The 14833-nt window shown below is 41.2% G+C and overlaps 1 pseudogene; it reads left to right on the top strand.

Annotated features, from left to right (window-relative positions):
- The first annotated feature begins 10798 nt into the window (after positions 1 to 10798).
- On the top strand, positions 10799 to 14047 carry LOC108710369 (annotated as a pseudogene).
- Positions 14048 to 14833: the final 786 nt, after the last annotated feature.

Genomic DNA, 14833 nt, shown 5'->3' with positions numbered 1-14833 from the left:
CCAGAAGTAAGCTGAAAAGAAGGGTAAGATTAAAACTAGTGATGGGCGAATTTGCGACGTTTCGCTTCGCCGAAAAATTCGCGAATTTCGCGCGAAATGGCGAAAAATTCACGAAATCGCGCCGGCGTCTGTTTTTTCGGGCAAATTTATTCGCTGGCGGCGTATCGCGCAAATTCACCGCGAATTCACGCCTGGCGAATAAATTCACCCATCACTAATTAAAACCCAAGTGAGGACCCTCATGTCGCAAATCAAGGGGCACATTTACTTAGCTCGAGTGAAGGAATAGAAGAAAAAATACTTCGAATGTATTTTTTGGCTACTTCGACCATCGAATTGGCTACTTCGACCTTTGACTACAACTTCGACTTCTAATCGAACGATTCGAACTAAAAATCGTTCGACTATTCGACCATTCAATAGTCGAAGTACTGTCTCTTTAAAAAAAACTTCGACCAACTACTTCGCCACCTAAAACCTAATGAGGTACAATGTTAGCCTATGGGGAAGGTCCCCATAGGCTTTCTAGCAATTTCTGATTGAAGGAATTTCGTTTGATCGATTAAAATCCTTCAATCGAACAATTATTCCTTTGATCGAAGTAATTGTGGTAAATCCTTCGACTTCGATATTCAAAGTCGAAGGATTTTACTTTGACGGTTGAATGTCGAGGGTTAATTAACCCTCAATATTCAACCCTAAGTAAATGTGCCCCCAAGTGTTATTCCTTGAGCTTTTGTGTCATATCAGGGATAACAATCTCTCGTTGGGACTTTAACTTGAAGTTGGAGAACTCGATGAAGCAGCTGCTGAATTTGTCAATTTGAGGCGTGATAGAAGGGTTAAGTCATCCCGAGGCGAGGAAATGGACTGTTGACTATTTTAGTAAGAAAATGTCAGTTTAAAGGGGTACCCCAACTAATATTTGATGCAATGTGAAATCTGGACTGTGGATACAGGTTTAATTTGTTATCAAATAGTCATAGATGCTAAGTCTGCATAGGGTGCACCTTTATGGCCTTTATATTCTAGATGAGAGGCGGCTAGATGATCACCTTTTTAGCTTTAAAGTTATGGACTCTAGCTATCATGTCCTTTGGAGGGTCCCCTATTCTTTAGGGCTGAGAGGTTTTCCAATAGTAGAACAACCTCTAGTGAGAAGATTTTTGAGATCGGTAAGTAGGATCATACCAAGGACAATGGAGATCTTAAAGGGGAATTCCGTGTTCCAAACAAAAATTTGATAAAGAGGACACAGGAACCCCTAATAAACCCATCACAGTTACCTGTTTCTTCAAAAAGTATGAATACATGCCATTTTCTATGCTGAAATCTAGTTCTTCTCTTTCTGCATCATTTGAAATCCTGGCAGGGAAGGAGGGACTAAACACTGATGTTACAAATTGTAACAACTTCTCCACAGCTTACAAACAGCATGCAGGAACTACATAACCCACAATGCATTGCACTGGGATGTTCCTTTCCTTATTTAAATCACGTGTGCAGGGAATTGTGGGGTTTGGAGGATGCAGGCTGAGGACAGATGGCTGTTGATACAAAGTAACAGTAGTCAGTCAGCTCAGCAAAGTAGTCAGACAGATCAGTAGGAGAGCAGGGGGCTAGGCTTAGGGAACGTTCCAAACCATTAAAAATCATGAAAAGTCTGCATATTTTTTAACTGATGTATATTGCAATGTTGCTTGAAATTATGTTTACTTTTCAAAAAGCTTAAGTTGTGTTTGTGTGGAGTTCCCCTTTAATTTGGTTCTACCATCTCTTTTGCATAAACCTTTTGAACCATTGCTGTTCATAAGTTGCCTTCTAAGTTTCAGCCAAAGATTACAAAACAGCAGACCACCCCCCCCCCCAGACTGTTATATAATATTCCCCCTCTGCTCCTACCTTACGTTACACATCTCAGACTAGTGGTAGTGGTCAGGCATATGCAAGTTGCATTGGTGGTGGAAGGGGTTGATGCATCAGTGTTTTCATTGCCTGCTCAGAAAAAATAATAATTCAGACAAAATGGAATTTAGTAATTTATCTTAGAGATGTAGAAAACATGTTTAAACCTTATATCATGATATCAAGAACCTTTTTGTTTCAGGAGACTGGTGTTGGAGGATGATGACGGCTCAGATAGGAAGCCTGTTTAATCTGAAAACAATGATAGGGCATCTGCCTAAAGCTTGTTATAAATCAATTAAAGGATATGATGTTATCAGCTACATGCTAGATTAGATAGATAGATAGATAGATAGATAGATGATAGATAGATAGATAGATAGATAGATAGATAGATAGATAGATAGATAGATAGATAGATAGATAAAACAAGGTAGCCCCAGCACTCTCAATATATAACCCCCTAAAAAAATATTCTTGCACAACTGAACTGTAACTTTCTTAAAAAATACACTTTTAGTTACAAAGTTTGTACAAAGCAAGGCAGTGTCCATGCGTTAGTCCTATCCTAAGTGAAAAAAATAAAGTGTTACCTCTGGAGGGAGACAGGCCATACCTGCTTTTCTCTTTATTTAGCATGATCTCTTCCAGAGACACCATTAGGCAGGGGTTGGGAGAGCGAGCATTTAAGGAGAGAGCCACCTCCCCAAAAAATATAATTTTTTTTTAAACAAACAAGCTGAAATGCCGCTTCTCACCTTTTGTATTGGGTGCACGTGGGCAAGGCTTAATTTTACATACTAAACAATAAGAAAGGTGCGGAGCAGCATTTCATCTTGTTTGTTTAAAAAATGAAAACCCTTGCTTTTATGATAAAACTTACTATTACTAAATAACCTTTCTAAGTCTTGACCACTGTAACCCTGGGCCTGTAACAACCTCTCAGAGAGTTGAGGACCCAAAATAAGACCTTGAGCACCTGGGACTATATATACTTTATACTTTTAAATCCCTTGGACTACAATGGATCCAGGAAATGAGACATAGCTGCCTGGGTGAATTACAGAACCACTTTAGGTGTCCAAAAATATAAAGGGGAAATGCCTGGGAATGTCTAACCCGAGGGTAGTGTTGCCACCTGTCAGGTTTTGACCCAGCCAGCCCAGTATTTTGAAGGGCTGCCCAAGTCAAAACTTTCTGCCCAGTTTTCCAAATAAGGAAAACCTGGCAGAATTCCCTTGATTGACACGGCGATCGGCCGATCACCACATCATAGCCCCGCCCCCATGATGTCAAACCACTCCTATCTGCATCATGGCCCCACCCACTGACATCACATCACAGACCACCCCCCTGCCCAGTCACCGCCGTATGGAAAGGTGGCAACCCAACCCAAGGCACCCTACATCACTTATATAACCCAGCAAATATGTGTGCCCTTGGTTTGTGTGTGAACACAGTGTGTATTGATGCTTAGTGGTCTTGCTAAATTGGAAATAATGAAGGAATGCAGGCTTTTGGGACACATATAAAAAAACACCCACCTTAGAAATGTCCCTGTGGAAGCCATGTTTAAACTACAAGCAGCTTCTTCACCTTAGAGAAAGGTCTCATCCAGAGCACAAATATATTTATGGTAAGCTCATAGCAGAGACGATGGAACTCAGTTTACTATAGCGCTATATATATATACTGTATAAATGTATATGTATGTATATATATATATATATATAGCAGAAAACAAACAAACAGCACTCCAAGGACTTCGTGTCTCAAAAGCCAAGTGAAAGTTTATTCTTGCTCATCGTTTCGATGCTCCAACTGAGGCCGTCTTCATATATATATATGTATGGGGGCAGCTTTGTTGGGGCTTTGAGCGAAATAATTCCTTGTGCAGCATTTACTTTATAATGACACGTTCCTATGATTTTTATAGGAATGTGTCAGTATCGCTTTAATGGTGTAATGTGTACTAATGTAAATATTATGTTAATATCATGTTTTGTCAAGGCAAGATGATTCTTAAATGACTAATAGCTGCAATATACTGGACATATTTTGTAAACAACCACACACTCATTGTTTAAATTTCCTAAACATCTAAACATTGATGGTGAGACCCTTGGAAAGCTTGGGGGTATGGGACCCCTTGGGAGCTCCACCATGAATGTCTAGACATGCTTGGCTTGAAAAGCTTGGGAGCCAGGCTTAAGGATTTAAGGTGCTGAGGCCTATACCAGCACTGTGTGAGCCCTGGTGAATTCTGCCTGTACTGAAAGGCTCCAGCGTGTGTCCCCTGTGTGAGGACTGGTGTTGTCCATGTGCCTGCTATGTGGGAGCAACTACCTCTGTCCAACAGGAGAGGCGTTTGGGCAGGTAGCACTACCTGGGGAAAGTTTAAGAGCTTTTGAGACAAAAGGATTGTGACTATCTTTATCTACCCAGACTGTGCCTGGTAATGACTGTGCCAGGGTTGGACTTACCACAAGGGTTCCCCAGGGCAGGTGTGTTATTGATATTGAAACTGCATTTTGCCTTTTTTCCAACTTTCTTTCTATCTATATAAAGTTCTATTTGGTTACTGCACTTCTGTGTTTAATTTTTGTTTCCAATGGGACCACCCATAGGTACATCCTTGGATCCCACTAGGTGGAGGCACTGCTCATTAAAAGAGTTCCCAATGTCTGTCATTAAGCAAAGGGGATCCAGGCCCTGTATTGGTAAGAAAAATGTAATTTATTGCATCCTATAATACACAAGGTCTAAAAATAGGGTTACATAGAAAAAGGGTGGAGAACAAGACACATCACTCAGGGCATTGCTCAGTAAATATCTGTATCACTCCCTCATTCATTAAGCACTTGATACCTCTGTGCTCTGCATTTACCATCTGAGATCAGCAGCCTCTGCAGGCTGGTTGCCAGGTAAGTGGCCTTAGTCAACCTTTATCTCTCTATGTTTCCCTCTCTATATTGTAATCTCTGTCTCTTATCCATCTCCTTCATTGCCTTGTACTTCCTATCTGCCAATTGTACCAGTTATCTTTACCCCTAGCAGGACACTTTCTTATTTGAGCCTTAGAGTTAGTTTGTTTTATGTGAATACTAGTGATGGGTGAATTTATTCGCCAGCCGCAAATTCACAGCGAATTCCCGCAATTCGCAGCCGGGAAAAAAATCACGAAAATTCGCTGGCGTCAAAAAAAAAGGATGCCGGCACATTTTCAACGGCGAAAGTGCGCCGGCGTCAAAAAAATGGACGCTGGCATCAAAAACGAGACGCCCGTGTCGTTTCAAGGATTTTTCCCCTTTTCGTGGGAAATTCGCAAATTTTTCGGCAAATCGAAATGCCCCAAGTTCACCCATCACTAGTGAATACTTAACTAATGTTTTATGTGGTTTAATTGACTTTGGGTATATAGGTAAGAGATCCATTATGTAGAAACCCGTTATTTCAAATGATCCAAATTACAAGAAGGCCATCTCACATAGGGGCAAATTCACTAAGCAGCGAAAATGCGCTAGCGACGCCTTCGCCGCACTTTGCCAGGCAAAGTTTCGCCAGGGTGCCGCTAATTCACTAAAATCCAAAGTTGCGCTCAGGGAGGCGAACGGTAGCGAATTTGCGCAAGCGTTAATTCGTCAAGCAAAGCAAATGTTACGCTAGCGATGCCTAATTTGCATACGGCGCCAAGTTAAAGTTGAATGGACATATATGTAGCAGCAAATACATTACACTACACAAGCCTGGGAAACCTTCATAAAATAAAATAGAGTTGGTATTTTGCCCCACACATGTGCCCACTGTATAGTTTCGGTGCCATATGTTAGGAAATGTAGGGGGGAAGGAGGGTACCCCCAAAAAAATGTACGATCTTTTTCAGCTTATCACCCTTAAAAAAGGAAAAGACGCCAGCGTTTTTTGGGACTTAGAAAAAATTTCAACTTATTTTGAAGCAAGTCCTTTCTACTCTATTGCACTTCGCCTGGTCTCAGTTGGTGAAGGCAAGTCTGGCGCAAGAGTTAATGTTCATGAAAATCTGCAAGTTAGTGAATTAGCATAGTTACGTCCCTTCGCCATAGCGCAACTTCGCCTGGCATAAGGGTGCGAAGTAGCGATAGAGTAGGTCCACTTCGCTAGCGAATTTACACCAGCGCCCGTTAGTAAATTGGTGAAGTAACGAAATGACGTCACGCTGGTGAATTTGCGCTAGCGTTAGCCACTTCACGCCTTAGTGAATTTGCCCCATAGAGTCAATTCAAATTGATTGAAAATGATTTCCTTTTTCTCTGTAGCAATAAAACAGTACATTTTACTTAATCCTAAAATATAATAAATCCTTATTGGAGGCAAAACAACCCTATTGAGTTTAATTCCTTTTTAATGTTTTTTTTGGTAAATTTACGGTATGATATCCAAATTAAAAAAATAGATCCCCTATCTTGAAAACCCCAGGTCCCAAGCATTCTGGATAACAGGTTCCATACCTGTATTAGGGCAGGGATACCCTGTATATGTATAATTCCTGCTCAGACCACAAATATTGTGGGCATGATAAGCGATAACAAAGTGGGCATTATGCCAGTTCTACCTGCTCAAATATTCAGCAGTTGGTAAAATTTCTTTATATTTAGTCATTGATGCCCTGCACTAGATTCATTTCTCTCCATCCTGGACCAAGTTGTGCCCCTGACCTTCTCTTTCTGTCTGTAGGAGTCAGCTCAGGGCACCGGGACATTACCTGCTTTGTTCATATTATTATCTAATGCTCCTGATTTAGAAATAGACCCCAGTTATTTGCTTTCCAAACTCCCTTTTCTCTACCTTTTCCTATTTCATCTGTGCCCTCCATGCTACCTCTTTGCTTCCTCTTAAAGGAGAACTAACCCCTAAAATGAATATGGCTAAAAATGCCGTATTTTATATAGTGAACTTATTTCACCAACCCAAAGTTTGAGCTTGTCAATAACAGCAATGATCCAGGACTTCAAACTTGTCACAGGGGGTCACCATCTTGGAAAGTGTCTGTGACACTCACATGCTCAGTGGGCTCTGATTGGCTGTTGAGAAGCTAAGCTTAGGGCCTGTCACTAATTATCCAGCAGAAAATGAGCTTCCCTGGCTGTAATATAAGATGATGCTACAGGTTTGCTGATTATTAAATTCTGATGCTAATTGCACTGGTTTCTGTGCTGCCATGTAGTAATTATCTGTATTAATTACTAATCAGCCTTATATTGTGACATTTCTATTCTATATGTACTGTATATTGTGAGTGGGTCCCTAAGCTCAGTAAGTGACAGCAGCACAGAGCATGTGCAGTGAATCAGCAGAAAAGAAGATGGGGAGCTACTGGGGCATCTTTGGAGACACAGATCTTTACTGCTAAAGGGCTGTACAGAAGCACAACTTCTTTAGTTACGCTTTAGGTTTCCAGTAGGACCAGTAACATCAATTTTTTTTTAAAGTACTTAAAATACAGTTTACTGTTCTCATGTACTGGTAAAACTGGTGTAGTTGTTTCAGAAACACGACTATAGATTAAATAAACAAGCTGCTGTGTAGCCATGGCGGCAGTTGAAATAGGGCTAAATGGCACAGGTTAAATATAAGATAACAGATAGCTCTGTAGAACATCATTATATTCCACAGAGCATATCTGCTATTTGCTTTGTAACCTGTGCCGGGCTGAATGGCTGCCCCCATGGCTTCACAGCAGCTTGTTTATATAAACCATTGTAGTGTTTCTAAAGCAAACATACAACTTTTATTATGCAGGGCAACACTACATTTCCGGCCACTCTGGCATAATAATCCTGCATTCCACCAAATTATTCCTCTCTCTTTCTCATTTTAAGTAAAGGTATGGGACCTGTTATCCAGGGACCGAGGGGGTTTCCGGATAACGGATCTTTCCATAAGTCTACTAGAAAATCATGTAAACATTAAATAAACCCAATAGGCTGGTTTTGCTTCCAATAAGGATTCATTTTATCTTAGTTCGGATCAAGTAAAAGCTACTGTTTTATCATTATAGAATAAAAGGAAATAGATTTTAAAGATTTGGAATTATTTGTTTATAGCCGGCCTTTTCGTAATTCATAACTTTCTGGATAATGGGTTTCCGGATTATGGATCCCATACCTGTACTGGATAGCAGGGTATGACCACAGAGCACACCCGCCACCCACCCTCCCTCCGCTTGCACCTGCCCGAGCACGACTTCCAGGTTCCTTTTATAGACCCGCGCGGCGCCCCGCCGATGACATCACAAAAGGGGCTGGGGTGAGAAGGTGCAGCGTCTATAAAAGAAGAACCCGGAAGTCGGAAGCCAGCACTGCAACGGGGCGGGGAGGGCAGGAGAAGAGCTCAACCCGTACCCGCCCTCCACCCGCAAGGAGGAGTGCGAGGTCGGCCCGAATCCTGACGATGGTCCCACGGGTATCGAGCCGGCCCGCACATCACTACAGCGCAAGCCAACCCTATTAGTGAGGTGCCTGGAAGGTATAGGGGCCCAGTAGTGAAATTGCAGCATAATGTCCCGTCTTTAATTAATCCTTAGATCAGAATAAAAGGGGAATTAGCTTTACAGGTATGGGATCCATCATCCGGAAATCCGTTATCCATAAAGCTCCAAATTACCGAAAGGCCATCTCCGATAGACTCCATTTTATCCAAATGATCCAATTTTTAAAAAATGATTTCCTTTTAATCTGTGATAATAAAACAGTAGCTTGTACTTGATCCCAACTAAGATATAATAAATCCTTATTGCAATCAAAACCAGTCTATTTGGGCTTATTTAGAATTGACATGATTTTTTTTAGTAGACTTAAGGTATGAAGATTCAAATTACGGAATGATCCGTTATCCAGAAAACCCCATGTCCTGAGCTTTCTGGATAACAGGTCCCATACCTGTGCAAAAAAAAATAAATAAACCCAGCTGCAGTATAACAGTTAGTAGTACATAAGCAAGCTAGTAGTGAAAGAAACAGTGAGAAAAGCAGTGATTTAACTACCTATACAACAGACTCCACAACCGGAGGGGCCCAGACCAAGGGGTTGGCTGTATAGTAGCCCCTCTTCCCAGCCCCTCTCATGCCTTTAAAATATCGGACCACTGGAGTGACCAGGCTTCCAGAGGCCACATCACCACTGGATGTCGATCAAGATTTCCCCACCTCTATAGGCTCCAGAGGCAAAGGAAATTTGGCAGCTATATGTCCCATTCCTTGGTACCACCAGCACAATTGTGCTCTGTCATTAGGTAACAAACATGTATTTTGGACTTGCCATATGTAGATGCCTCAACCTATCATTTAGGAGTGTGTTACTTCCCCTGGATAAATGTAAGTCAGCTGGTGTTTTGGCACCCCTAGTTTATACCCGCCTGGGATACCACTCCTATAATTTAGGGTTCTGACAAGACAATCACACACCACCTGGTCAACAATCTGAGCTAAAGTGAGAACCTCTGGCTGTCACCACTTGCTGTAAGATTGAGGAGGTCACACAACTGTGACCTTGTTGGCTTTTGGGGATCATACACCCAGTTGTGGACACATTGTCCTTGTACTGCAGAGTTGTAGAAAGTGCCCCTGGGATACAAACTGTCTCTTGGCCAAGGTTTTAATGTGCTGGTGCAGAGACCTTATTATTCTCAAATCAGCTGTCAAACAACAATATGACAAAGGTCTTTTCTGCAGAGTTACAAGTTTCACAGAGAAATGACCCTCACTCATGTGGAGTCTAAACTGGTTTTCCTCTACGTTAGACAAGGTAAGATACTGTGTCTTAGGGCTTTCAGCTCATTTTTCTCTGCAGCAGCTCATCAGAGAGACCCCTCTCTCTCCAGCCAGTACCCAGACTGAGGCACCAGACTTCCCCCCAACATGAGTGTCACGTTCGGCACCCTAAATCCAGAACCCAAGCTAAGCTCCTTGGTCTAGGCTCTCACTTCTGCCAACTTAATTACTATTAGTAATAGAAAGATGAATATATTAGACCATGGATAAAATTGTATTACATTAGCAAACTTCTATTAAATTTTATTATTGGAAGTAAACTGAGAATGACAGGATTTTCCAGCAGGCGAGCAAACAAGAATGGCAACATTTTTCAGCAGGGAAGGCGACATATTAATGAGCTATTATAGCTATTATAAGGAATTCAGATACAAGGTTTACAGAGATATGTCTACTGATAAATATTTATATCAATCCGGAATGTGGGGATTTGCTCATACTGGTATTGGTAGAGTTAAGGCAGACAGGAGTCAGGGAGTCCAAATTGCAAATTTAAACCAGTTTTTATCACTGCCCTTAATAATTTGCAAATGTACCCACCCCCTCTGTTTAGACCTGGAGCACCTTTGGCCATACAGTCATTTCCCACCTTTGGCCTCTAGAAGTAAAGGGACTCTTGGTAGTAAAGCTTCAGCATTACCTCTTGACAGTTTACCACCAGGAACAGGCCTGATACATCATATACATCAAATTTGTCTTTGTGGTTAAATACCGGCCTTTCACCCCAAAGTTTCCAAAACAAAGAGAAAGAACACCCTTCAGGGTCGGACTGGACTGGTGGGACACTTGTTCTTGTGGGCCCCAACAACCTAGACCTGCTCCATGGGCAGAAACCCTGCGTGTTTCCCCCTGACCTCCCCACATGGTGTATGCTGCTTTCTGTCTGCCTTCTGAGACCCAGTGTTTAGGGGACAACTCCCAGTGACTCCCAGCCTCTATACAATAAATATTACCTTTAGTTCCCAGACAGTTGGAATAAAGATCACACATTGATATTTTTCCGTTGAGAGATTTAACAAATGATCAGAACCCCAGATTTCTGTTGCAACAATTGAACTTCCTTTTGGATCCCAGGCACTTTGTCATATGGTCATATCATTAGTACGGTAAGTCAATTAATTAGGCAACTGCTCCTGAGTCATGAGAAAGCATTCGGATTTAACCTCACACTTGGGATCACACACATTCCTCGAGGTAACACACTAATTTTGATTGATCCTACTCCCAGTGAAGGTGATCCTACGGTGACACCCAACCTGGTCCTGAGCTTTTCCTACACTAGTGCTGATCACTGAAGGGTCCTAACCCCCACTAATTTCTTTGGTGGAGAAAATAACTCCTCCGCTAACTTCCCCATAGCCTACCTTTCACTCCTGCCTTTCACAATAAACTACCGTAACTGCACACTAACTTAATCCTAGCTAGGCCCGTCACCTACCCAGGCCCTAATCATGTTTCCACCTCACTGGTGAAGTGAAGTCCCAGGAAAGACCCTGAGCCCACGTGTACATGTGTACATGTGTTTTACAAACTTACACTGCCTCTAGTGGGCTTTTCTAAAATTGCAACTGGAAATGGATAGTTTCTACATGTAAACCTCAGAACTCTCTAAGGTGTCCAACTAAAAGTAAAACTGCCTGACTAACAAGCACTTTGCAGCTGCTACATATGCAAATAACACCTATCTGGTTGGACAACTCCTATAATTTAGGGTTCTGACAAGACAATCACACACCACCTGGTCAACAATCTGAGCTAAAGTGAGAACCTCTGGCTGTCACCACTTGCTGTAAGATTGAGGAGGTCACACAACTGTGACCTTGTTGGCTTTTGGGGATCATACACCCAGTTGTGGACACATTGTCCTTGTACTGCAGAGTTGTAGAAAGTGCCCCTGGGATACAAACTGTCTCTTGGCCGCAGCGAAACTTGGCGACAAAATTCACTCATCCCTGCTGATTGCTTGATGGCCCAGAACCTGGAACACATACCAGTACTTGGAATAGATCATATAAATCTGTTTAAGATACACTGAAATTCACAATACTGCATGAAACACTGGTAACATCAGCTGCATATGTAATAGTCTTACTCTGGTTCACACATTTGACCTAAGTTCTCTGCTCTTCTCCATACAGCATCATCTTGACGTTAGAATGGCTGCTGACCGTAAATTTTGGAGGTACTGTAAAATTTCAGTCCTCTTTATATTCTCATTTTCTGCATTCTACTTCTACATCACAAGGAGAGATGATGTTCATATCTCATATCCTTCACCAAATTCTCCAAACCCTTCAGAACTCAAGTCACAAACTTTATCCAGTTCAAGACACCCATTGACACCCCCTTATCCTTATCCTTATAAGTTCCTCCTGAACCCAAAAGAAAAATGCCAGAAGCAGAATCCCTTCCTTGTTTTACTTGTGATCGGAGAGAGAGAGCCATGATGCCATCCCACGATTAACCATTCGGGAAACCTGGGGAAATGAAAGTAACTACAGAGATGTTGCTGTGGTCACTGTTGTCCTTATTGGTGTCCCTCTTTTTAATGTGGAGAGTAATCAGAAACTGCTAGCAGAGGAAATGAAGTCCTATGGGGACATAGTACAGCAGGACTTTATGGATACCTATTATAATTTGACTCTTAAAACCCTAATGGGCATGGAGTGGATTTCTAAATATTGTCCTGGTGCCAGTTATGTAATGAAGATCGACAGTGATATGTTTCTCAATGTGGACTATCTTGTCCACCACCTCCTGCAACCAGGATTACCAGTCCGTCAGAACTACATTACAGGATTTATTATAGCCGATACAGGTCCTATAAGAGACAAGGAATACAAGTGTTATGTCCCCAAAGAAGTGTATCCTAATGACACCTATCCCCCATATCCCGCTGGTCCTGGTTATGTCTTCTCTGCTGATATGGCAAAAAAGATTTATGATGTTGCTCAGACAATTAGGGTTGTGCCAATTGAGGATGCCTTTGTGGGAATCTGTTTGTATGAACTGAAGATCCCACTCACTGACCCACCTCCTAATATATTTAATGGGGACAGGATAGATTACGACCTCTGCCAGTTTAACAAGTTGATCACAGTGCACCATTATGCGGGAGATGAACTGCGGAGAGTATGGACGGACTTCTGGACTCAGAGATCAGGGTGCAAGAGTCTCTTCATGTGGATTCACCCTAAAGCTGTGAGTCTAACTTCTCTCAAGGGACCTGTTATCTTATATTGTTACAATTACTTTGCTTATCTCGAAATTGTTACAAAAGTATCTTATCTGCTGCTGTGGCTATTCTGGGTTCTCTGCCAAACGTCAATTAAGTTAGAAACTTTGTTTCTTTTTCTGGCTGTTCAGTGCAGAGAAAAATGGGACTTTCCAGTACAAACGAGGGACTGCGGGTTGAGCTGTCAAAAGAGGGACCGTCCCTCTAAAACAGGACAGTTGGGAGGTATGACAAAGTTACATTAGAAAGTACTGTTCTGCGTGTAAATGAAAACAATAAATATTTAATGATTGCAAAAGAAGGGGGTTGTGGGAGCACTCCAAGGCTATATATTTAGATACAATGGATTTTGCCAAATTACTAGAAACATACAAAACAGAGAGGGAGTTGATTAATGCACATTCCCTGTTTCCCTGTCACATAAGTAATCTAGTATCTACACAAGTGTATGTATTTAGAAAAACAGGGGTTTTTAGTCACAAAGTTATGATGATTAAGTTGATAAGCCACCATATCACGTCAAGGTAAACCCCATAAGGGTAAGGCCACATGAGGAGATTCAGGGAGATTTTGTCGCCTGGCGACTAATCGCCTCGTCTTTTGAGCAACTATCTCCCTGAACTGCCTCAGCGTTTTTCCCCATAGGCTACAATGAAAAGTCGCCTGCGCTAATGCACACGCGGCGATGCGTTTTCTATAGTCGCCTGAAATTGCCTCACTGAGGCAACTTTGGGCAACTATTGAAAACGCATCGCTGCGTGTGCATTAGTATATATATTTACATAAATATTGCCCTTTTACATCTCTTGCCTTGAACCACCATTTCGTGACTCTCTCTGTGCTGCCTCAGAGATCACCTGACCAGAAATACTACAACACTAACTGTAACAGGAAGAAGTGAGGAAGCAAAAGGCAGAACTCTGTCTGTTAATTGGCTCATGCAGGGCCGCCATCAGAAATCACGGGGCCCCACACAACAAAATTTTCGGGGCCCCCCCTCACGACACCTCCCCTAACACGCCCCTAACCACGCCCTCATCTTAACCACGCCCCCCCCCCACCACAAAGGTCACATGGACACATTCACAAACCGCAAATAAAATCATTTTGGCAAAAGGGTTATTAAGCCTGCCACCACATCAAGGTAGACTCTTTAAGCAGGTACCTGCTCTAACCTAAATTGCACTTTGTTTTACAATTATTATATGTTTAAATTGTACCAATAAGAGCCATTTTGTTTAACCCCTTGGTCAAAAAACAACCAGTCCTAATAAGGACAATGGAAGATTGAAATGTGCCCATCTATCTAGCATGTCTAATGTATACACACATTTATTGTATAATGCATTTTATGTATACATTAAAAAAAACTGAAACCTAACCACTGGACAATTATACAGTGCAATGGCACTGTGATTGAAAACATATAGGCCATCAATAATAACTTTGATTAGTATAAATAAACAGATATACACCATATTTTTATAATAAACAAAATTACTTTTATTAATATGAATAAATAAAGAACATAAGATATAAAACTATTTTTACAATAAAAATAAGAACTTTTATTAGTATGAACTGTTCAGAAGTATAAATAGAAACCTAGTTGTACATGATTCATGATCTAACCACTGGATGATTATAAAGTGCATTGGCAGTTTGTGATTGTTTGTAAACATATAGGCCTTATATAACTTATTTTTATAGCAAACAAAATAACTACTTTTATTTGTATGAATAAATAAGATATAAAACTATTTTTACAATAAAAAATAAGAATTTTTATTAGTATGAATAAATAACATTTAACTTTTTAGAAGTATAAATAGAAACCTAGTGGTACGCGATATAAAACTATTTTTACAATAAAAAATTAAGAACTT

This window comes from Xenopus laevis, chromosome 3L (genome assembly GCF_017654675.1).
Source record: "Xenopus laevis strain J_2021 chromosome 3L, Xenopus_laevis_v10.1, whole genome shotgun sequence".
Taxonomy (NCBI): domain Eukaryota; kingdom Metazoa; phylum Chordata; class Amphibia; order Anura; family Pipidae; genus Xenopus; species Xenopus laevis.
The sequence above is the reverse complement of the archived record's forward strand: the minus strand, read 5'-3'. Positions and strand labels throughout refer to the sequence as shown.